The sequence below is a fragment of the Artemia franciscana genome, chromosome 17 (assembly GCF_032884065.1).
Source record: "Artemia franciscana chromosome 17, ASM3288406v1, whole genome shotgun sequence".
NCBI lineage: Eukaryota > Metazoa > Arthropoda > Branchiopoda > Anostraca > Artemiidae > Artemia > Artemia franciscana.
In genome coordinates this window covers 16112607-16136280 of record NC_088879.1, presented here as the reverse complement: position 1 = coordinate 16136280, position 23674 = coordinate 16112607, and the positions used below count along the sequence as shown (strand labels likewise).

General features: G+C 35.3%; 1 long non-coding RNA gene across 3 annotated transcripts in view; it reads right to left on the bottom strand.

Annotated features, from left to right (window-relative positions):
• LOC136037923 (uncharacterized) overlaps positions 1 to 3735 on the bottom strand; it is an 85386-nt gene extending 81651 nt beyond the window's left edge. For 2 of the 3 annotated variants that reach the window (XR_010620082.1, XR_010620083.1), the window contains exon 1: positions 3155 to 3223. This is a non-coding gene — a long non-coding RNA (uncharacterized LOC136037923). Of the gene's footprint in view, positions 1 to 3154; positions 3224 to 3714 lie in introns of those variants that run through there. The other variant, XR_010620084.1, reaches the window with a different exon arrangement.
• Between the last annotated feature and the right edge of the window lie 19939 nt (positions 3736 to 23674).

The following is a 23674-nucleotide window of genomic DNA, read 5'->3' as shown; positions in this document are numbered from 1 at the left end:
TTTGGAATCAGCATAATAAACCAATTCTTTTGATATATCTATTGGTATCAAAATTTTTTTTTTTGAGTTTCGGTTCCAATTGAGACGGATCGCTCCTTACTTATAGTTCCTTGCCATGAACTGGTTGATTATTTGAACTAAGGGTTCTAAGGGCCGCATTAAAGAAAATTAAACAACTTTACGACGGAGACATTTTTAAGAAGAAATCAGTTATTTCCACTCGACATCAGTGTTGTCGTACTGGGCTAGTTACCTGCATTAATTTCAACAAAAAAACGCATTTGGCTGCTCAATCTTATAAAAATTAACCCAATCAGATGAGGAAATAGCTGAATATTGTTTAAAATAAGTAATATAAGCCAAAATTGGCTGATTTGTGCCAAAAATTTCCTATTTGGCATAACACAGTAGGAAAAATAACTAAAAAGTGCTAAGGTGACTTTTCACCCAAGTAGTAAGATCATCTTAGGGGTTCATCAAAATAGGTTTTCCGACCTGTGAATTTTCTGGTTCCGCCCATCAGCTGAATTTATAATTTATAGCTGCCTACAATTAATGTATACCGTCATAAAATAGTTTATTCTTTGACCAACAGTTTTTGGAACATAAAATGTTATATATAGATATAAATTTTCTTTGAAAGTTTGACTCTTTCTCACAGCTCTACTTTTTAAAACAATAACAAACTTTAGCGTAGAAAGCGAGGCGTTGAGGAGGGGTCAACACCTTTTATATACGGAATAATTTATGTTCGTATAAAGTTTTAATGTCGCTCCTTACTTGCAGTTACAAAAACTTGTTTTTTTTATTTAGTTTCTGAACGTTTTTAATTAATGTATGTTTTGATTTTTGCTTTCCAAAATCAAATTTATTTTAATAAATAATTAAAGAGAAATTTGCTTATTAATTTTTTTTTTGCTAAATGGCCTTCTCATAATTTTAATTGGAAGATTTCGAGAAAAAAAGAGTGAGGGAGGAGGCCTAGTTGCCCTCCAATTTTTTTGATTACTTAAAAAGGTAACTAGAACTTTTAATGTTTTACGAATGTTTTCATTAGTAAAAAATATATATACCTTACGAATTAACTTACATAATGAACCTCTATATTCGTTCATTTTCATTGCGTATATGAGGGGGTAGGTAGCAACCTTGGCTTCTGATGACTTGGTGCTACGACGAGTTGTTAGAAGTAGTTGAAGTAGCTGTTGCTGTAGATGCTTTCTTTAAAGTTGTATTTCCTTAAATTTCCTATTGCATATTTACTTTAATACAGTTAACTGAATATCAAAGTAAGAATAGTTGAATTAATTATCCCTAAATGACTTTTTAATGATAGTGAGTCAAAATTGGTGCCATATATATGTCATCTGATCCCAGAGGCGTACCGTGCGGGATTTGCGTTCTAGAAGCATTGAACATATTCATCAGCGTGTAGACAGAAGAAAAGCATTCCGGCTAGCCTCAACACCAAAAAACAACCATATATACGTCTTCTGATCCCAAAGGTGCGCAATATCTGCGGGATTTTCGTTCCAGAAGCATCTAACATGTTCATCAGCGTGTAGACAGGAGAAGAACCTTCAGGCGTAACTAGGGAGTTAGAAACCTATTCATTCGGAAAAATTCCCAGAGCGAATCAGAGAACTGTTAAATCTTAACTTAGTGACTGAACATTTTGATACGTTTCCGTTTATTATGCTCTTCTAAGTTTACAAAAACACGGTTCATAGCTAAAATTTTCTAGATGTTCTATTCCTGAGCACTAAAACACAAGACAAAGGGATTTTGGGATGTTTAATCTCTGCCTAAAAAATCCAAAGACTTTTATTACTTATTATATTTGCCATAAAAGTCGTCTATTTTTGCACCTTTTCCAAATTCTCCCCCTTGCATAAAATAGACCAAAAATTGTATAAAATACGAATACAAAAATGGGCTTCCTCTAGAGTCAAAGTTAAACTAATATTTATCATGGAATAAAAAGGATATAGCTTAATCTATTAGCTTCACAAGGATTTTTGGAAAGTAATGGCTTTGGTAACGCCTCTTATTATCTTTCATTTTATATGCATAACTTTCCCACCTGATGATAGGCACCGCATTTTCAAAGATGTCGATGTTTACTCATGATAAATCAAAATATGGTACATATTTGGCGTTAAATATTCATGAGATATAAAGCAATCTTAATAAGATAGCTTCTATATTTGATGTAATTTCTCCCCTTTCTTGGAGTTATAACTTTGGGGATTTGACAATATTTTTCTTGGAAAATTGCTTTACTTTCTGAGCATTAATTACTAGGAAAGTCTCCATGATATTATTCTAAGGAGAAGCAAAGAACAGTTAAATTCTCTTCTGTTTTAAATCTTCTAAGCCTTCCAGCCCTTTAGGAGAGTACAAGGTTTGACCTTGAACGAATTGCGATATGTGCTTTTTTAGTATCATTCGACGCAAGGTTTAATCTAGTCACTTGTGCGCACCAGTTGAAGTATGCCACTGGCAGCGGACATGTACTACGAGCGACATAATCAGGGGGGTGGTTTGGTGGAATAGTCCCACACATAGTGGAAGAAACTGCACTTCCAGATATGAACTTCTTTACAGAGGATGGGCAACCCTTCGAATTGACGTATGAAAAAAAATAGAAAAGTGGAAATTGCCACCACCAGGCAAACATGATTTATTCGTGAACAATCGTATTTTCCATTTTTCTGTCCGTATTATTTTCTGTTTGCTTTCCTAGTATAATATAATAATAATATAATATAATATTTATTTACAACCCACAATACGGAACAAAGTGTACTTTTTTTTATCGTTTGATGTACAAAGATAGACTACCACTCGTAAGGATCTAAAATTACTAAAAAGGAAGAGTTCTGTATTCGTAAATAGACTGGTTTCTAGGTTTTATTTTTGATTTTTCAAAACGACCCAAACTTGTTTTTTTGCTGTGCTTTTCTCAGTAATACAAATTTACTTGATTTCCTTGCTCCTACGTATATCCTACTGCAAATACTTATCGTGGGCGATAATGCTTTCTTAATGAAGCTCTAAGTCTAAATTAAACAACATTTCTATTGTAAATTGAACTTGTAACTTAACTTGTTAACTGAGCGTAATTCATTTATCAGAGAGCATGGGTACTTACAGTGATTGATTTTTTTTCATTCAGAAATTGAGATTATATACGCATTACTCCGCTATTCTTCATCATCACTGTGAAAAATGCTAAAACAAGCAAAACGCTAGATGGTGTAAGTGACTTTTTGTAGAAACTAGCGCCGGTTTCTACTCTTATAAGCTACACATATTCTTTGAACTGTTTCACAAGGGCTTTTTCATTCAAAAAGTCTCATTCAAGTTTATTCGTCACTATCTACGTTTTATTAATAAATGATCTTAACTATAGTTAACTATAAGGAATATGGAAAACTTGACTTGTTTTCATTAAGGAATGATTCCGTCCCTGTTCAACTTAGTTCGGTAATGATATAAAACTTCCTACTGCATAAACTAGAATTAGTTTTTTTTTTTCTCCTAATAACGCAGGCCTACAAACCTTCAGTAAAATTGTTACCAAATACCGAGAAATAAACTGAATATACAGAATAAACTGAAACACACACTGGACATTAATGCTGGAACCTAAGATAGTCATTTTAAAGCCTGTCATAGGGACACTTGCCCTAACCAAAGAGGTTCTCTTACCAAACGTTTGGATGTATGAATTATATTTTCTAGCGTGAAACTGCGGAGAAACAAACAGTGTTAGGGATAATGGAGTTGGTCCAAAGAAATTTGGCAATTATCATCACTAAAATGGAACTACAGCACATTTTTAAACACGAAAGCGTAAAACAGTTTTTTGTCTTTTTCTCTGTGGTGAACTATTAATGGATTGAAACTTTGGTAACACCTTAGTGTGTGTGAAATCTTAATTAGTGTAGTTGTAAAGTAAATCTGGGAGTAAATCTGGTTATGCTCTTTGGAGCCTGTTACGATTTTTTCAAACAACTAATAAACTTATTCACGTTTTTGGTCAGTGGTTCGTGTACGGCAGGAACTAATCACAGCAGGCCACCTTAAAGGAAGTATATAGGGAGGAGGTGAGGGCATGATGGTCCTCACTTTTGTCCAGTGTGTGGATTTATGGATGAGGGTATGAGGAATGTGATGTTTGAGCGTAGAAAATTGAGTAAGGAATGAAGTGTATTAAAAATTTGAGTTTAATGTGAGGTGGCTCGTGAATGTGATGAGGGATGAATGTTTTTCCAGTATAAAAAATATAGGACAATTTCTTAGGTTGGAGTGGAGCAGAGAAGTAGATTTTTTTATAATTTGGGTTTCTCTTTATTTCTTTTATTTAATACTAGCTGTTGGGGTCGCTTTTCGCGCCACCCCAACACCTAGTTAGTGGGGGGGTTTCGCGCCCACCCCAAGAACCCCCCCCCCCCCCCCCCGCGCGCGTAAGTCGTTACGCGCCATATTAGTTACGAGCCATTGTAGTTGTGTCCCTGTGTCCCACCTGTGATATATATATATATATATATATATATATATATATATATATATATATATATATATATATATATATATATATATATATATATATATATATATATATATATATATATTATATATATATATATATATATATATATATATATATATATATATATATATATATATATATATATATATATATATATATATATATATATATATATATATATATGTTTTTAACTACGTAAAACTTGCGAATATACAACATTCTTCGCTTTCCCATTGTCTGTTCATATAAATAGATTGTCAGATTTACTGACTCTTGAACATGCAACATATAATTGTCCATGGGAAAAACATTCCATATTCAGATCTATGCCTCTTTATTCCAATGATTGCCCTTGAGCTTTGTTGATGGTTATTGCTAATCAAACATTCCCTGTGTCCCCATCGTCATTTATATATCCCCCCTGTGCCCCCCCCCCCCCGGCGTCCCCGTCGTAGTTGTTTCCCTGTGTCCCAGCCGTCATTTATAGTCGACAAACATGACGTCAGTCGACACACAAACATGACGTCAGTCGACACACACGTCCCAGTCGTCATTTGTGTCCCAGTGTCCCAGTCTGTAATTTCTCTTTGAGTGTCCCGGTCGTCATTTATATTCTCTGTGTCACCTTTTTTAGTTTTTTTATTTCTATATTTATTTTTTTAGTTTTCTTTTTCTCCTTTATTTTTCATTTTTTTTTTCCTTTTTTTAGTTTTTTTTTTAGTTTTTATAGTTTTTTATTAGTTTTTCTTTTTTTTTTCTTTTTAGTTTTTTTTGTAGCTTTTACCTTTTTTTGTTTTTTTTTAGTTTTTTTTCTTTTTTAGTTTTTCACCTTTTTTATTTTTTTTATTTTTTAGCTTTTTTAGTTTTTTTAGTATTTTATTTTTAGTTGTTTTTGTAGTTTTTACCTTTTTAGTTTTTTTTTTCTTTTGTATTAATGGTAAAGCCAAGGTTCGAACCTGGAACCTCTCGGACCTAGAACCTGGAACATAACGCTTTACCAACTCAGCTACTTCGGCTTGAATACATTCGTTTTTGAATTGGTATATCATGAAATAATTCAGACGTCATATGCGGACAGAAAGACGGACACACAAACAAACAACTTATTTTTATATATATAGATTTTTATTATGTTCATGTAATTACATTTATTTAAAAGTGAATTTTCCTTTTTGTTTTCTATTACCATGGCCCAAAGGCTCTTAGCAAAATAAAACATATCGTTAATAACATATCTATATATATAAAAATAAGTTGTCTGTGTGTCTGTGTGTCGAGTGACGTCATGTTTGTGTGTCGACTGACGTTATGTTTGTCGACTGATGAAATTACAGACCGGGACATCGGGACACAAATGACGACCGGGACACCGGGACATAGGGAATATAAATGACGACCGGGACACTCAAAGAGAAAGCGACCGGGACACAAGGAATGTTCGATTAGCAATGACAAAGTTAGATAGAAATCATTTTGTTAGACGAATTATTTCCGATTCAGAAAACGTTTTTAATTAAATCATCAATTGATAAATTGAGAAAGTTTTAAGCGAAATGCTAATAGAAAATAAATATAATCGAACTATTAAGAAAGAAGATTTAGATATTGGAACGGAATATGCGATTATAACAATAGAATGTAGAGAAACTAAATATGGAAATAAACTCTTTATTTCTACAATATTGAAAGTTGAAGCGGTTAATGTCTTTGTACCAAAAATGACTTGATTCTTCAGGAGCTGATTTCAAAAATAAATTTTAAAAATTATATAAGTTTATAATCTTAAATGTTATTGAAAGAAAATGGAAAGACAATAAGAATTATTTAGATATTGATATTGAACTATTCACTAAATAACATTTCTTGATCTTAAAGCTTATGATGAGACATTATTAAAATGTCGGAACTTTTCATTTAGAATGGTGCGAGTTGACTTGAAGATGTGGTAAATTGGATTGATTAATAATATGGTCCCGCTCCTATGTTCACATTGTGTAAAAGTATAAAAATGAGAGTAAATTTTATTTATAAGAACCTATATTCACATTGAATATTGGGATAAAAAATATTCAAAATATTATATATTTGATGTTAAGATGATGTAAAATGGAATGAAAATGATGTAAATTGAATGGATTAATGATGAAGTCCAGCTCCTGTATTTCTTATAGTACTACTACGTGACAATCATTTTTATTGCGTAAGACCCAGATTCGCGTAATAACGTCCTGAGAGCTTAGTAGCTCAAATAATATACCCCCTATCTGCGTCTTGAAATCTATTGGGCCGTAGTAGCTAACTCGAAACAAACAAAAATTGACATGTGTATGGTTAATAACCCCCATGCCTTCTCAAGACCAGCATACAATTTGCACTTTACTTAAAACAAATTACGTTCAAAATGTTTCAACTTTTCTTGCTTACATAAATAAAAAACTATCAAAACTTTAAGGAATAAATATTAGTATATGACAATTTCATTCTAGCTGAAAGTTACATCCGAAAAAATTTTTCCGAACGATTTCAGGTAAACAAATTTTTTGGGGCTCTCTCATTTGAAAAAGACTGATTTCTTTTTGTCTTTAAAGTTATCCCGGAAATCCTCTCCACCATAGAAAACTTTTCCCGTAAATAGCCTCCTCCCACCACCCAGTAGAAAGTCACTTCCGCAGAAAGTCTGCCGTGGAAAACCTATCCCGTAGAAAACTCCTCTATGGAGAAATTTTCCCATTGAAAATCCTATCCTTACAGAAAGATACTCAGGGCAATTCCAACCCAATAAAAGTTTCTCACAAATGATTTTTCGTAACATTTCCACATGTAAACATGAGTCGGGAAAGAGAAAAAAAAGACCAATAAAAATAATTTTGCATAGGATTTCTAGCAAATTACCCAGTGTAAAATTTTCCCTGGAAACTTCACCCTCCGTAAACTTTCCTCGCTATGGAAAATTCTCCCTATGAAAAATCACGATAGTAGAAATATAACCCCCCCCCCCCCAAAAAAAAAATTATACTTCCCAATAACAAATTCTACACATACACAATGGACAAACTTGTCAGCTTATAGACCTTTCCCCAGGGGCAATAGGGGCCATGGTATCCCCAAAAGCATAGTTACTGGACATTTCATCCATTATGAACCAAATGGCTCTCTCAAAATTTTAATCGGTCGTCTCTGAGGAAAAAAGGGGGTCTGGGTGGGAGGAGTAGTTACCCTCCAATTTTTTAGTAACTTAAAAAAGGCACTACAACTTGTAATTTCCATCCGAATGAGTCCTTTCCGGATATTCAAGGACCATTGGTTCGATGCGATCACCTCTGGGAAACAAAAAAAAAACAAGCATCCAGGATCTTTCTTCTGGCAAATAATCCAAAATCTCACATTTTTGCAGATGGGAGCTTTGAACTTACACAATAAGGCTGAATTGCATGTTGTGATTTTCATTAACATACCTTGAGTTTTAAGGGGTGTTCCCTGTTTTAGGAAATGAGGCAGATTTTGACGAGTTATACTAAGCTTAATGAATCTTATATATACGGAATCAGCATAATAAGCCAAATCTTTTTATATATCTTTTAATATCCAAGTTCTGTTTTTTTAGAGTTTAGGTTACTTTTCAGCCGAGTTGCTTCTTATCATGAACCATCAAGTTTTTCCAAGCTCGACAAAGTCAGTACCCTCTGGTAAATAAAGGGGCTAATATTTTAAAACACCTTCCCTGGGCACAATTCAGGCTCTGGATCTATTTCGGAGAATTTATTCACCTAACTCAGGATTGCAAAAGGCTCATTATCTAGATTTTTACCGTAAGGTTAATGCCTAGACAAGTTAGATAAGCTAAAAAAATTTCTAGCATCCAAAAGATAAGAAGAAGCCTATATTAGTTTTTAACAGTTATTTTTCGATGTATTGACGTAATGTACCTTTTACTTAGTTTCATTCAGCAGATAGCTTAAAAATGTCAGATAAGTCGAACGTAATTTTATTTCAAAACTTTCTGCACTTAACTGTTTGACTTAACTTAAACTTTTGATGAAGTCGCATTACTCAATCATAAGTGAAGACAAAAGTTTTCTAGAATCATTCTTAGGGCCAGTTGCTCTGTTTATCACCTTCCACATTTGATCCACTTACTTGTTAGCTTTCTTCAGTTTCCTCAGAAGATCAGACAACTTAATTTCCTTTTCAAAACTTTCTCCTTTCATATGTGTCACAACTAAAACTTTTTATTTGGCCAAATCCGAGTTATAAAAGAAATAGGAAAGTTTTTACCAAAAGATTCTGAGGTCAGTTGCTTAACATTTTCAATTGCTTTAAAAAATATTACAATTTACAAAAAGGTGCTACACTTAAGATCATTGGTTTTATTATTTCTTTTTTTTTGTCATTTAGTTTCGGGAAGCTTTAGCTCTTCGTAGCATTTACTAGTGGATAACTTGGTGTTCAATTTTAGGTTTTAGATGCTATCTATTGCTGACATAGAGAGTTTTTATTCTCAAATCACAGTGTTTTCGATCAATTTCAATTGTTTTCCTCTACATTTGGATCATTATGTACCAAGTGTACAAATACACAAACATGGGCCAACCATTTTGAAAAGCTTTTGAATAAACCACCGCCTGATGAACTTCTAGATGTACCCTCTATAGCTTTCCTCAAGCTTGACATCAATACAGAACCCCCGACTCTTGACGAATTACAAACAGCCGCAAAGAAATTAAAAATCGGCAAGGCGCCAGGTGAAGACCGTATCACGGTGGAGATGATAAAGGCATCAATCAGTTAATGCATATCTATATGGCTGTCCTTGTTCTGAAAAATTTGGATGACACAAAAAGTACCAACAGATTGGAGGCGCAGCACACTCATAAAACTATTCAAAAAAGGCGATAAGACAATACCTGGGAATTGGAGAGGTATTAGTCTCTCATCGTAAAAATCATGGTCTCACCTGGCAAACTTCTTTCACTAATAATCCTTCACAGAATACAGAGTCCACTTGACAAGTACTTGAGAGAAGAGCAACATGGTTTTAGACCAGGACGTTCATGTACCGATTTGATCTTCACACTAAGGGTGTTAATTGATGATAGCCGAGAATGGCAAAACAAATTGTACATGGCATTTATAGACTTTGAAAAGGCCTTTGACTCGCTGCATCGGGAGACTCTATGGAAACTACTAACCTTTTATGGGATCTATGAGAAGTTAATAGCCTTCATAATGGCTCTATACGAAGAATCTGAATGTTGTGTTAAAACAACAGAAGGAAGGACAAGATACTTTCGTGTCCTTTCCGGTGTTAAACAAGGCTGTGTCTTGTCACCTTTCCTATTTGCGCTAGCCATTGACCATCTGCTCCGTAACACTGGCACCAGAAGCATACAATTAAACGTAGAACACCAAATTAATGATGTGGACTTTGCCGACGATATTACGCTTATTGAGTCCTGTAAACAAAGACTACAAGAATTTCTAGAAGATGTACGTGACAGAGGCCGACTTATGGGACTAAGAATCAACGCTCAGGACATTGAGCATGTTCTAGAATTTAAATATCTCGGGAGCACAGTGTTAAATACGGGATCAACTGAAAAAGATACATCATGCCGCATTGGGCAGGCCTCCGGCACATTCAACAGACTGAAACCGATATGGAGGTCGCAGAATTTCTCCCTCCAACTCAAGCTTCGTCTATTCAATAGCAACGTCATCCCCGTCCTGTTATATGCTTCTGAAACCTGGCATCTGAATAACACGCAAGAAAGGCGAATTCTAGCTTTCGAGAATACATGTCTCCGGAGAATACTAAACATCCATTGGTCACAAAAAATCTCTAATGAGAAGGTGAGACGGATGACCGGACAACCCATAGTGACAGATGTCATTAGGACACGTCGGTGGAAATACTTGGGGCATGTGCTTCGTATGGACGATTCCCGGATCCAGAAAGCGACGTTCCAGAGGCAACTAGAAGGAAGAAGAAGAAGAGGCAGGCCGCGCAATACACTGCGGCGCACCTATCAGACAGACCTGCGAAACATAAATGCTTCCCTTCAACCGGCGTGGGAAGATGTCCTTGCTGCGGCGCACATGAGGGATGACTGGTGGCTTCTCGTTGATGCCCTGGGCGCCTCTGGAGGCACAGGAGGATCTAAGGTCTAAGGTGGATCATTCATTATAAAAGAAAGGCTTTGACATTTTCAGTCATACTACCTTTGAATTAAATATATGTAAGAATATACCAGTAGTAAGCAAAAGTACACAGACAAACTTAGATTTTATTTCCAAAATAGAAAATGGATTAGAATTTTGTTCCAATGACTCTATTTGCTCTCTTTAACTTTTCTCCACTTAGAAATCACCATCTACAAGGAATACAAAGCATCTTTGGAGAGGTTTAAATTCAAGCTTTTAAAAGCTGACAGAAATCGGGTGGTAATATTTTCCCTGTGATTAAACTGAGTAGAAACTGAAGAAAATTCCAGACATTGTAACATATTAAAATAACACTAAACTCGGGCGTACTTTCAGCAAAATTTTAAAGCTAAAGAAAATCAAGATCTCAAATTTGTCTCAGTTTTATCATTTTGATGGTTCTTTTCTTCCAAGATATTAGATTACCTTACAACCAGAAGTAAAATGAATAGAAAACATGAATTCTCTTTTATTGGTTTGTCGAAAAATTTAGTTTCGACAAGTTTGACGAAAAAAAGGGTAGCCTCTGAACTAAATTGCAGCACAAACCTTTTTGATACCACTAGGTGCAACACACAGTGCTGAGCAATGTATTAAAACCGAGACTGCTACCCTTTTACCCTGGTAACCCCGTTTCATCCGTTCCTATCGTCTTTTCGGAGGAATCGCACTGCCGTCACCTTAGTAAACGACCATGTGCCTCCCTTGTATGTTTTTTGCGACTGAAATGTATTGAAGATGTAGTTGTTGAAACTTTGCAGGTGGCTCATTGGATCGGAAACTAAGAGTTCTAGTGATCTTGATAGTGACCAAAGAGGACTGGAGATTAAAACGTCATCTTCTGCTTCCTTTATTACCCCCTGGTTGCCCTAGCTCCTAAGGTATCAAACCGAAATTTTGAGATAGTCATTTCATTAAAAAACCAAAAGTTTTTGTATGTACGCCTCCTGGGTCAACTTGACTCAACAGCTCCAAGAACAATTTTCCAAACTACATAAATAATTACCCATTGCTCACAGATTCCTTTTGTAGGAAAGACAAGCTTGTTGGGTTTTGGTTGTTTGATCAACTTAGAACTCCTGCGAATCACTTGCTTGAAAAAACTTCCCAGGATTTCCCAAACTCATATTCGGAAAAAAAAACCCAAACTGATTAAATCACACAACAATACGTCTGGGTTTTTCAAATACAGTATCTGCGATATCTTAGTAAACGCTTGGCAAATCAATTTGAAACTTTAAGGGACTGTTGATGGAAGGCAGATCAGAGGTAAAGAATAAAATACACCATGTGAATCCAGGTATCAAGATAATGTATCCATAATATCTTGGGAACAGCGTGGAAGCTGGAGGGGAAGGTATCAGGCAGTGCTAGTGGGAAGACTTTAAATCTAGCATTAGGGACGGAATAGTGTACAAGTACTTGTTTCCGATCCCCAGAACTCTCTTACGCTATGAAAATCCCCACGGGACTTGGAATACATTCACAGTTAACTGGCAGTTCTAAGTTACTCGCTTTAACGTTGACTTGTTATATTGTCTTATATCTGCACGTATTAGACTTTGAATAGGCTCTTTATTTTTCTTTGAGACAATTTTTTGGGGTTTTTTCTTTTGTCCCTAATAGGGTAGAAACTTACAATGAAGAACCCGGGGCCAGGTAAACCTCAATGAATACAAACTTTGTCTGTATCGATGTGCGGTACTTATGGTATGTAATATGGGGTCAACAAGTTTTGGTTTCTCTGGTTAGCCCAAAATTAAAAGACATAGACCGAACCCTTTAATTCATCGAATGAAACGAAAAACGTGAAAAAAATGGTTTCATCAATCCGTTATGCAAGAATATAAAAAAATGTGTATTTGTAAGCAAGGTAGACAGGGACAAAGTAACCTCAATGAAGACGAGAAAACATTAAAGAAAATCGATTGGATTAGTCCATGAAGAACAAAATAGGCCCAAATAGTGTATGTGATCGGCTCGTAACGTATCCGGCATGTGTATCGGTGAAAACAAGTCTTAAAAAAAACTTTCTAACAAATGCCTGTGTCTATTCAGAAAACCCAAAACTGGGGCTAAACATTGATTCTCTCAAATTGGCTTAAAATATGCAGGGATATTAGGCTGTATTATTGGGATATTATTATTAAAACAAATTTTATAACACAAAAATGGCTGTGTAGATTTAAATCAGAAAAATGTTTTTCTTCGTTGCTGACCTTTGAAATACAATGGAACCACTGTGAACGAACGGTTAATAAAGTCATTTATGGAATAAACCTGATTGCATTGACATGTGACGTCTTTTTTCGACTAAAAAATAAAACGAAAACAAACATATTCATAGTTTTCATTTTTTGTCTAAAGCGAAAAAATTATTTCCTTTAAATGACCCTGTTTTAGTGATTTAAATAAACTATCAGTAAGAAAAAACAGTAATTCTTTTAATTATATGGTGAGATAAGTTTTTTATGTGTATATTCTAGAACGTTCAGAGAGTGGACACCGGTAGAGCTTCAGCCCTATCGAACACCGAAAATTGTGCTTCTGTTTAATCCCTAAGATTAAAAAAACTCCCAATCCGCCCCAAATCTCATATTAAAAAAATAGAAAAGTAATTGTAAAAACTGCGACTGGTCGAACATTTTGATTGAATGTTTAACTAATCCAAAAATTCAAATTGCAACCCAATATTTTAGCTCTTAAGCATTAAAATTTACATAAATATCTCTACAACTAACTCGTAAAATATATGTCTTAAAAAGAAACGGAAATGAATTAAGTTTTCCAGGAAAATGTTTTTTTCAAAGAAAAGATCTAAATTAACCCTCCCCCCCCCCAAAAAAAAGAAAAAATATAGCCTTGGAAGGAGTTATAAGTTAAATATAACTTAGAAAGAAGGGAGGGCACTATGACCGACCAAATAGAAAGCTAGATTTAACAGAAAAAGAACAAAGAAAAAGAAAGTAGGATAGAAGAGGGACAAGAAAAAGGACAAAAAAAAAGAAAAGAGAAACACAATAAATACACATCTTCAAATAAATACACATGGTCACAAGATATCTAACAACCAATAAATGTCCATTGGATCCATTACTTTGGGTTTGAATAACAAAGAAGTAAGATTTCCTAGGAACATGTTGACATCATATAGATGGTTTCAACCTAAGTTGGTTCGAGACATAATCTACTTTTGGAAGAGTTTCAGGAGGCAGGACATAATCAGAAACTTTGCTCAAAGAGCAAGCTGCTGTGATAGGCCAACATTATCTTTAGTCGAACAAATTAAAGCTCCATATGGATATATTCATCTATTAGAGAGTGAAAATAGTTTAAAGTCTCTGGATATTTCGATCAGACACACAGAATCACTGTGGATGTGATCGAAACATCCAGAGATTTTTAACTGTTTTCACTGTCTAGTAAAAGGATTTATCCCTACTGATCTTTTATTTTTTGTGTCATTGAAAGGCAGTTTGGTCTTCGAAAATATCTATATTGCACAGTTTGTCAGAACCCAAGAGTCATTCCTTTAGAAATAGAATCTGGCCCCAAAGATCTACGCAAACACATTTGGGATAGTAACTGTATATGACAAAGCAAAACCTTGAATCATTATAAAGGTGAAAAACACACGATTTTGATTTTAAATTCATAGTTCAAAAATCAGTGAATCATTTGAAGAACGAACGTGACAATCAACAAAAACAAGAGGCATGAGGCGTTGGGACATGCTCAAAGTTCGTATGTAAGAACAACGGTTAGCAAACAGAGGGTAAACAACATCATCCATAAGATTGAAAATGTGGTTGTAGCATTTATTCCAAGAATCATTCCAGATTCGATTGACAATAGAAGCTGAATCAGATCTCCCAAAATTAATCACTTGTTCCCACTGATTAGAAGTCTTGGGAAGTTCAGCACCAGCATACATTACTTAAAGAAGATAGTGTTTAATTTCCAACCTCATTCTTTGCGTAATGTTAAACAGGATGAATGGGAACAAGATATAGTCAAACATTCTGCAAACTACTCAAACTGAAACAAACCGCTGCAAACAAATGGAAAAATGGACAATCAGCAGCTTTTTCCAGGCAAGAAAATATCTGGCTGTAATATACATTAAGATAAACTTGAGCTTTTGGGGATATAAAACTAGCACACAGACAATCAAATGGAACTTTTATCACAGACTAAAGAGAAGAAAGATAAATACAGAAGCCAATCCACTTTTCCAGTCTCTTTTGGCTATCTGTTTTGGTAACTAGGACATAGGGTCTGTTCAGCCACAGTCGCCAATTTATGGCGACTGTGGCTGAAAGGGGCAGGTGTTCATAGTCACGTTTATTTTGGTAAATGTATACATTACTAATTCAACACCGGAGAAAACAAAACAATAGTCGATATCGACAATGAACAAATATCGTATATGCATTAATAAGGTACATCTTTATCTAGAATCCGATTGCCGTGAGGTAGCAAATCCAAGGAGTAATCCATCAGTTCTGAAGTAGAGTTTATATCAATGTTCATATTGCTTAGCAAAGACTAACCTAATCAACTGTTGACAACCCCAACAAAAAGGGTCTTTTATGATGCACCGTTTTTCGTAGACTTTGCTAAGGAGGAAAAAGACCTTTGGTCGCAATGTAGATATATATTGATGAAAACCAGGTTAGTAAGACAGATCTTAGTGTGGTAATCACTTTCACGATAAATCATTGGAGGTAGTGGGGCTAGACTATATTTTATTAAACTGATTTTTCATGAATTAATACTTTTCAAATTCATCATCCTTTTTCTGTCATCAGACAAAGTATCATTTTTGTAATCAGTCATTAAGAAAGGTCCAATCATTTTTGTGTTCTATAATTGATAATTGCAAACTTTTTCAATGATAGACACAAAAATGGCACATAAGGATAATTGAGTCCAAAGAAAATAAAAATAAAATCACGTTGGAATAAATTTTGATAGAGGCACATATTTACTGGAGTCCTTCGAAACTATGTAAAAGAGGATAGAAACACAAAAATTATAAAAATCAGATTTTATGTAGAAGGAATGGGTCCAGACACTTCCTCTTCTGGTTTCTTTTTTCTATGAAAAAGGAGCTAAACTTTGTCAATAATCCAAATGTCAAACTTAACGTTAAAATGAGCTGATAGATGTCTCCTGATCCTTTTATTTCTTTCCCGATTGTTTTTTATTATTTTTTATTACGGCGTCAATAAAACTTTGAATGAATCGGAGGACTCTGTGGATCATATGAAGTTTGATATCATTTAATACCATCAAATCAGATGAAGTGTAGCGTAAGAATTATTTTTCGTTCAGGAGAAAATCGACCCTCTATTAATGAATAAGCACAAGGGCTCAAAGATCCAAGGTTCACAAGTCTATTTATAAAAGGTATATCCTTACCTCCAAATAACGGAATACACTAGTGTTTCTTCATAAACTAAGAAAAAATCAATTAGGTATATTTTTTTTAATAATATTAATGTCTGTGTAGACAGGTTCGAGCAGTTACCGCCTAAACCGGAAAATCACCACATGAAAAAGGAGGTATACATGGCGCATAGAGCAATTAAAATCAAGGAAACTGATCCCAATTGTTCAAGAGGTCGTAATGGCCTGATGAACGCTGATAATACAAACCGATAAAACCGGTTTGTTCTCGAGTTTTACACAGCGTAAAATTCAGCGTTGGCGACATAATACATAAGTACCACTCTTTCTACCAACAAAAGCATTGCTACTCTTCCATCAGCCTAAAGCTCCGCTACTCTGAACAAGGAATTAAACCCCCTTCCCCTCTCCAAAATTGGTAGATAGCTGAACTGAGTGAAGAAGACCGTCATATCGCTATTAAGGAATTTGTTTGAAATCTTTTAATCTGATTAAGTTTCTTAAAAATGTCCGTCTACTAAGCTTAACCGACATGGAGAGTTAACATTTATCTTGAATTTGAACTAAATTGAATTTATTCACAAGAAAAAAAAAGGATAATAAAAATAAAACACCATAGACTCTTGAAGCTTGAGATTCTAATGACGTTACTTTCATTGCATTTGTAGCAACTTCCTTCCTCTCTGAGTCAGATAAGACACTAAGTTTAGTCCTACTCATCAAAAGTTACGAGCCTGAGAAAAATTTGCCTTATTTTAGAAAAAGGGCAAAACACCCCCTAAAACTCATAGAATATTAATGAAAATCACACCATGAGGCTCAGCGGAACAGAGATCCCTACTGTGGAGGTTTCAAGCTCATATCTGCAAAAATTATTTAAATTTGTATTTTGTTCCAGAAGAAAGATCACGGATGAGTGTTTATGTTTTCCCCCATTGGGGATTGCGTAAGCCCAGTGGCCCTAGAATATTGCGAGATGGCTAATTTGAATGCAAAATAAAAGTTCTAGTGCCTTTTTAAGTGACTGAAAAAATTGGAAGGCAACTAAGCCCCCTTCGATGCTCAGTTTTCTTCTGGTGTGTGGGAATTCATGCATTTTCAAAGGGATTTTTTCTGGTGGGTGGGGGTCGGAGGGATTGAGTTACGTGGGAGGGGGAATAAAACAGTGAATTTTTAGGACTAAATTTTTTGACTTTTTGTGAGATGTGCTTCTGGTTAGTGTGGAAATGATTTAGCCCGTAGTACTTCTTTATTTTGATATCTATTTTCGCATTATATATGTAAAAGTGTTAAAGAGAAGAATGATTTCCTCCTCCAATCTGTATCTTAAGATTCTATACCAAATTTAAACAGAAAATCACTTGAGATACTGTAAACGTCATAGGCACCATTCGCTGAAGATAGCTTCGACTGACAATGCTAGTTTGCGGTTCGAGAATTTGGTAAATTGGCTCTTGCAGAGCGGCAAGGTGGCCTTAGAAATCAAAGATAAACTCATAGACGTGTACGATTCTTTGAACTCGAATCTTTTTAAAGAACATAAGGCCATTGGAATCATAGGCCAAAGGTGTATTACCTGTCAGGAAGACTCAGCAACAGAAACATTGTTTCGGCATCATATGCGCCATTAAAGTCTCTTGAGGATCTTTATCCTTCATCCTCATGCACCATCAAGGGCTCTGGAGGATCTTTTTCGTTCATCCTTCATCCATGCATTTCATAGAGGTATTTTTGACATTGAGAGGGGAGGTTTATGTGGGCGTGGCCATAGTTGCACTTATTAAAACTGCCAATAAGTCAATTCCACGTGTATTTAATGTAAATTATCCGATCGTGTATCGCCAGAAGACGAGCTCACTACTAAAAATAAGGAAATATATTGGGTATGTTAAGGAAATTTGTTGAGGGTAGATTGTAAAAGCAAGTCCACGACCATCATCATTAATGCAGAGGGTAATTTAGCAAAAGTAAAAAAAAAAGGTAAAAAATACGTTATTGAACTTTACATTTCCTACTGGCGGTGCTGATCTCCGTTTCTTGGCCCTTCAGCCAGGAAGTGCAATTGAGGATGGGGGCCAACCATCCTGTGCTTTCGCACACCATTCCTGTACTCATTTAGAGCAGGTTTCCATTTATAGTAGAAGTAAAACCTTGGGAAAGATCTAAGAAACACTGCTTTGGTGGGTCTGCGAGTATTCCTCCGGAAAATTCTCCGTATAATCTCCCTCGAAATTCTCTCCCAGTAGAGAATTCTCCTCTTGAAAATCTCTCAAAAATCCCCTGAAAGATCCCCTCGGCTGAAAATTCCACCCGAATAAATTTCCCCCATTTTCCCCAAATACATCTGATCAAAATTTTGAGACAGCCATTATTTTCAAAATATTCCAAGGGTTATAAAGGCATGCCTCCAAGTTTGATGACCCTCCTTTCGGCTGCTGGGGCAAGAGCTTTAAGATCTGCATGCTGCCCATTGTTAAGATGCAAGGTTCTTATGGAAAGAGCTGTTGCGTAAACTATGGAGGGAGTAGATGCCTAGGAGGGTGCATTTTAATGAAAAAACATCCTCTGCTTCCATTGAGCCCTCAAGTAAATACAGAATCGAAAAGCTCCATGGCCAGGGATACATGGGGGGTACAAAAAAAATACAAATAACAACTACAGTAAAAGCAATATATATAAGTGGTATACAATATAAGCAACAACTACAAAAAAAGAGAGAACAATAGAACATACCTGAACATAGAGAACATACCTGAGGCCTGGGAGTCAAAGCGCAGAGAAAAGAACCATACACTATGAACAGAACTCAGAGGACATCAACTCCTCAGAGGAAAAAAAGTTATTCTATTTGATTCTTTATTAAATGACCCTTAAGAATCGAAATGGGTGGCATCTCTGTACTGAAGAAGGTAGTGAATTCCAGACTTTTTGACAAGCAATGAGGGGATTGAAATCTGATCGAAAAGTAGGGGTAGGCGGAATGTAGATATTATTTACAAAACGAAAGCTATATGGAGCTGAATCAGAAATAAACATAGGAGTTTTCCGAAGAGATTTCGGAAGATTACCGTGAAGCTGATGAAAGACAAAAGAAGCACAAGAAATAATGTAAATAGACCGTAAAATTAAGAGCGGTGTTGGTGAAAAACGGTTGGTGTCCATAACCAGACGCCGTGCTTTATTATACATAACAGAAAGTGACAGCAGGGTAGACGGAAAAGTAGACATCCATACGATGGGACAATATGAAACATATCACTGGACAAGAAAGAAAAAAAGAAGTTTCAGAATAGATCCAGGAAATGTGTTTCTAAGTTTTCGAATGATACCCAAACTCCGTGAGACCTTAACCCTAATCATGGGTACATGGTTTCTGAATGACATATTCTCATCAAGCTGGATACCAAGAAACCGGATCACCCGATTATCTGGTCTACACAAGGAGCCTTGTGACACCTGACGGTTTGTAAGCTGAGGGAAAGCTATACCAATTCGAGAAAAGACAAGAAAATGTGACTTATAAACATTCAAGACCTCCCTCCCTCCCCGGACGTACAACCACCTCACCTGAATATACTAAAAAAAAATCTAAACTTCATCTAATTTAATTTATCTTTCCTTTTTTTATCTTTCACTTATTGACCTTTAACTAAATATTTATTTAAATTATTTTGGAAAGATCCGAGGGAGCTCCTACATTTCAGCTCTTTTGGAAGCATTATCCAGACTTTAGCACATGCTACATCCGCTACACTAATTTGGCACATGGTACATGAAATTCGAGTAAGCTGCGCAAGCTTGCTTCGTAGAGTAACTCGCTCGGAATCTAAACTGGAAGTCATGCAAAAATTATTTTGCATCCAGAAAACTAAGAAGCCTTCTCAAAAATTTTGCTGAAAACAGATAGGAGAGAAATTGGCCTATAATTGGCAGGATCACTCCGAGAACCACCTTTATACAGCACAATAACCTTGGCTCGCTTCAGAGATTCGGGGAAAATTCCTTTTTCGAATGACGGAACAGATGATGAAGCTTTGTAAAGCTTCCACAAATAATTTCTCCTTTTCCAGCTTTTATGGACACCTGAACTCATCCGTGGATTCAGTGGTGCTATCCTTTTCGGAGTATGGGGCGCTGGATCCTGATTGCAAATTTCCAAGATTCCTTCTTTCACTAAATCATAAAAGGAATCAAAAGAGTTGTTAAAATCTGAATCAGAAACCAAAATTTCCCATGGTAGATCAGCCAGACGAGAATTAAGTAGACTTAGCTCAGTATCACCATAACTGAAAAATGGGAGAGTAGATGGTGATGCTCTACGCTGCGTTTGATCATCCTTTTTATATTGGGAAATAGTGGGAAAATGATCAGAAATATCACTAACCAGCACCAAATTATCTAAAACATCTAGTGACGAAAAAATATTATCAATAAGAGACACATGCGTGTCAGTAACTTGGGCTGGTATACAAACTGAAGGTAGAGTTCCCGAAGAGAGCATCATCAACAAAAAATCAATAGCTGAAGCAGAATCTTGATCCAGCAGGTTGAGTCTAAAATCACCCATAAGGATTTGTTCATAGGGATGTTTTTATACTGAGTCCAAAACTTCTTCCAGAATTTTCAAAAACAAAGGAATAGATCCACTGGAGGACCTATAAACCAAACCCACAGCTAAATACTTACGCATTGATTTAACCTCAATAGAAAGGGATTTTCCTCCTTTCCTCTCTTTTCCTTTTCTTTCCTCTCCCTCTCTCCTTACATTCAATTTAAGTCCACAGAATATCAAATATGTAAAACCAATAGATATTCGCACCTTGATAAACCGTCACAAAAGTTTTAATTAAAACTGGTATTTTGCCAAATACTGCGATAACTAGCAAGTGGGATTAAAATTCATACCTCAGACTGTCAGATATGTGAAAATGAAAAATAATCCGATTAGCTTAGATGTTGACACCATGAAAGCTAGTTCAGTACTGAAAGCTAGTTCAGTACTGATTGATCCCTCTTGATCTGTGGAAATATTGCTGGTTGATGAATAGATGGATGGTTTATGAAAGTAAAAGGTTTTTGGTTGGTGGTTTTTGTCGTCAATAAAGAGTGATAAAAGTAAACGTTTTTACTCCATTAAATACTCCAGCTTGTTTAGAATGTTGTCTTTGGCATTTACCTAGTCTACTTTGAGCTAGAAAGAGTTTATAAATGGTAGAGGCTCTTCCAGGAATTTCAAAAAGATAGTGTGAATCCCGTGACGGACGCACAAAAACACAATTAAAATATTTAGGTAAGGCGTGAAATTGTTATGAAGAACCCTGAATGTACATTAAAAAACATCCTGAAGATATTGGGGACTGTAACACGTATTTTTTGTTATTATTATTGTTATTGTCCTTTTAACTTTGACATGAAACGTTCGTCAGGCAAGTGTGTTCCGAAAGTGCTCAGTTTTGTCACGAGAGGATTATCATTCTACGGAATCCAGATTCTAAGACAGCTAATCATGGATTAAAACCCTCAACTGAGGGTTCCAGACCCCTCCTTTGTCTAGATTCAAGAAAGAAAAGCACTTTCTTGCATGGTTAGCATGTATGTTATTATTTATCTTTACTGCTTAACTGTCTATCGTTACTACTTCTTTCTGCTTGCCTTTCATAAGTTTATCTTAATACCCCTATCGGAATGCGCCATATGAAACCTTCAGTAGTAGAAAGGCTTGGAAGCAAATCAGGGTAACATGAAATCATACCCACAATCAGGGATGCAAAATCAGGGTTTATCATTAGAGTAAACATGGCCGGAAAGCCTTAACCGGATGTTTATCCCTCCTAACCCCTCTTTAATACACCCTTCCCAGCCATTATAGTAAGCAAAAAATACAAACGTGTCTTGGGAAAAAAAACTATCTTACGAAAAAGTTTCATTCAGTTATTTGTCATGAAAATAATTGAATTTCTCATGTCCATGTCTCAAAGACACCCGTGGCAACATGTTCTTGGACTCTTTAATTATGTGAATTAACGTAATTTAAAGTCAACCTAAGGTAACTTGGCTCGATTTAAACCTTACCAGTCTTGTGAACCAAATATAAAGCTAACTTAGCGCACCTAATCTGGCATAACGTAATATAAAGATAACTTAACAAGTCTAATTTAAACCTTATAAAACCTAGCTTAACCAGTCTTAAAAATTGAATGAACAAAAATTAAAAATTTAAATTAAGTGAAAAAAAAGAAATTGAAATCAAATGAAAAGCATCTAAAAATGATAATTAAGTAAACAAAACCGAATTTACAAATTTGAAACTAAATTGAAATTAAAATGAAAAATTGTTTTTCAAAACAGTCCTACCATCCTTACCTCAGCGAATTTCAACCAGGACAACCAGGGCTAGGTCCCTGGTTAAACTTTGCTTAGGTAAGGATGAGTGGACTGTTTCGAAATTTTTTATTTTAGTTTTATTGATTTTATCCTGTTGTAAGCTGTTTCTTTTTATATATTTTTGCATTGCTGAGGATGGTCCTTGGACATAGGGCCGGAACATTCGTTCTAATTTGTTTCCCGTTGTCTCGAGAAGTCCCCTATTATTCTTCTTGTTTTTGGTGTTTGTGATGAAAAGGCAGTGTGGTCTTCGTCGCTATTTACAAGTAAAAAAAAGTAACAAATAAAAAATATGTTAATAAAAAAAAGTAATGGAGAAGATTTAACCTGTTTAAATTTACCCAGATCTAATGTATGAAGAAGATGAAGAAGAAGAAGAATAATAAGAAGAAAAAGAGAAGTTTATTATTATTATTCAATACAATACAACTCAAAATGAAATTACAATACACTTATTCCCCCTCGAAGGGCTCAATGACCAGGTATACAAGGGGGATAAAAACCCCTCACTATCCACCTTGGTCACTGAATGAAAACTGAAATGGATTTAGTCGGTAGCTCTCCCAATTTGTGTGAATGAATCAGCTTGCATTAAGTGACCAAGGTGGATAGTGAGGGGTTTGCATCTTTCAAGTTGTAACAGAGATTATTTGAATTTGATTTCAACGACTACAATGACATACTTACCTCCTCAGATATAGCAGGTATAGAGGCATCCCCTCTCCTAATTTTTTTTTCCGATGACCTCTACACCCTCCGTTGAAGAACGTAAAATTTATGACCTGAAAAAGCATTTTTTGGCATTTTGGTCCCTCTCTCTCCCCCTTCCCCGAGTTATTTTAGGAAATTTTTTCACACATTATTATTACGAATAAAAAAATGTTTTGAGTGATTCAAACTTGAGCTCAAAGAGGGGTGACTGCATTTCTCCTAATATCCATGATAGCCCTAAATACTATATTAAAAACGGACAGAAATTGAGCATAACTTTTTTTTAAGAAAGACGAAATCAAATTTAAATATGAAAACATTGTTTAGATGTAAGACAGTTTATTTGTTGCTGTTACTTTTTCCCCAGTGGTTGTCATGAGAGAGCTTATTCCATCAGAACTTGGAGCA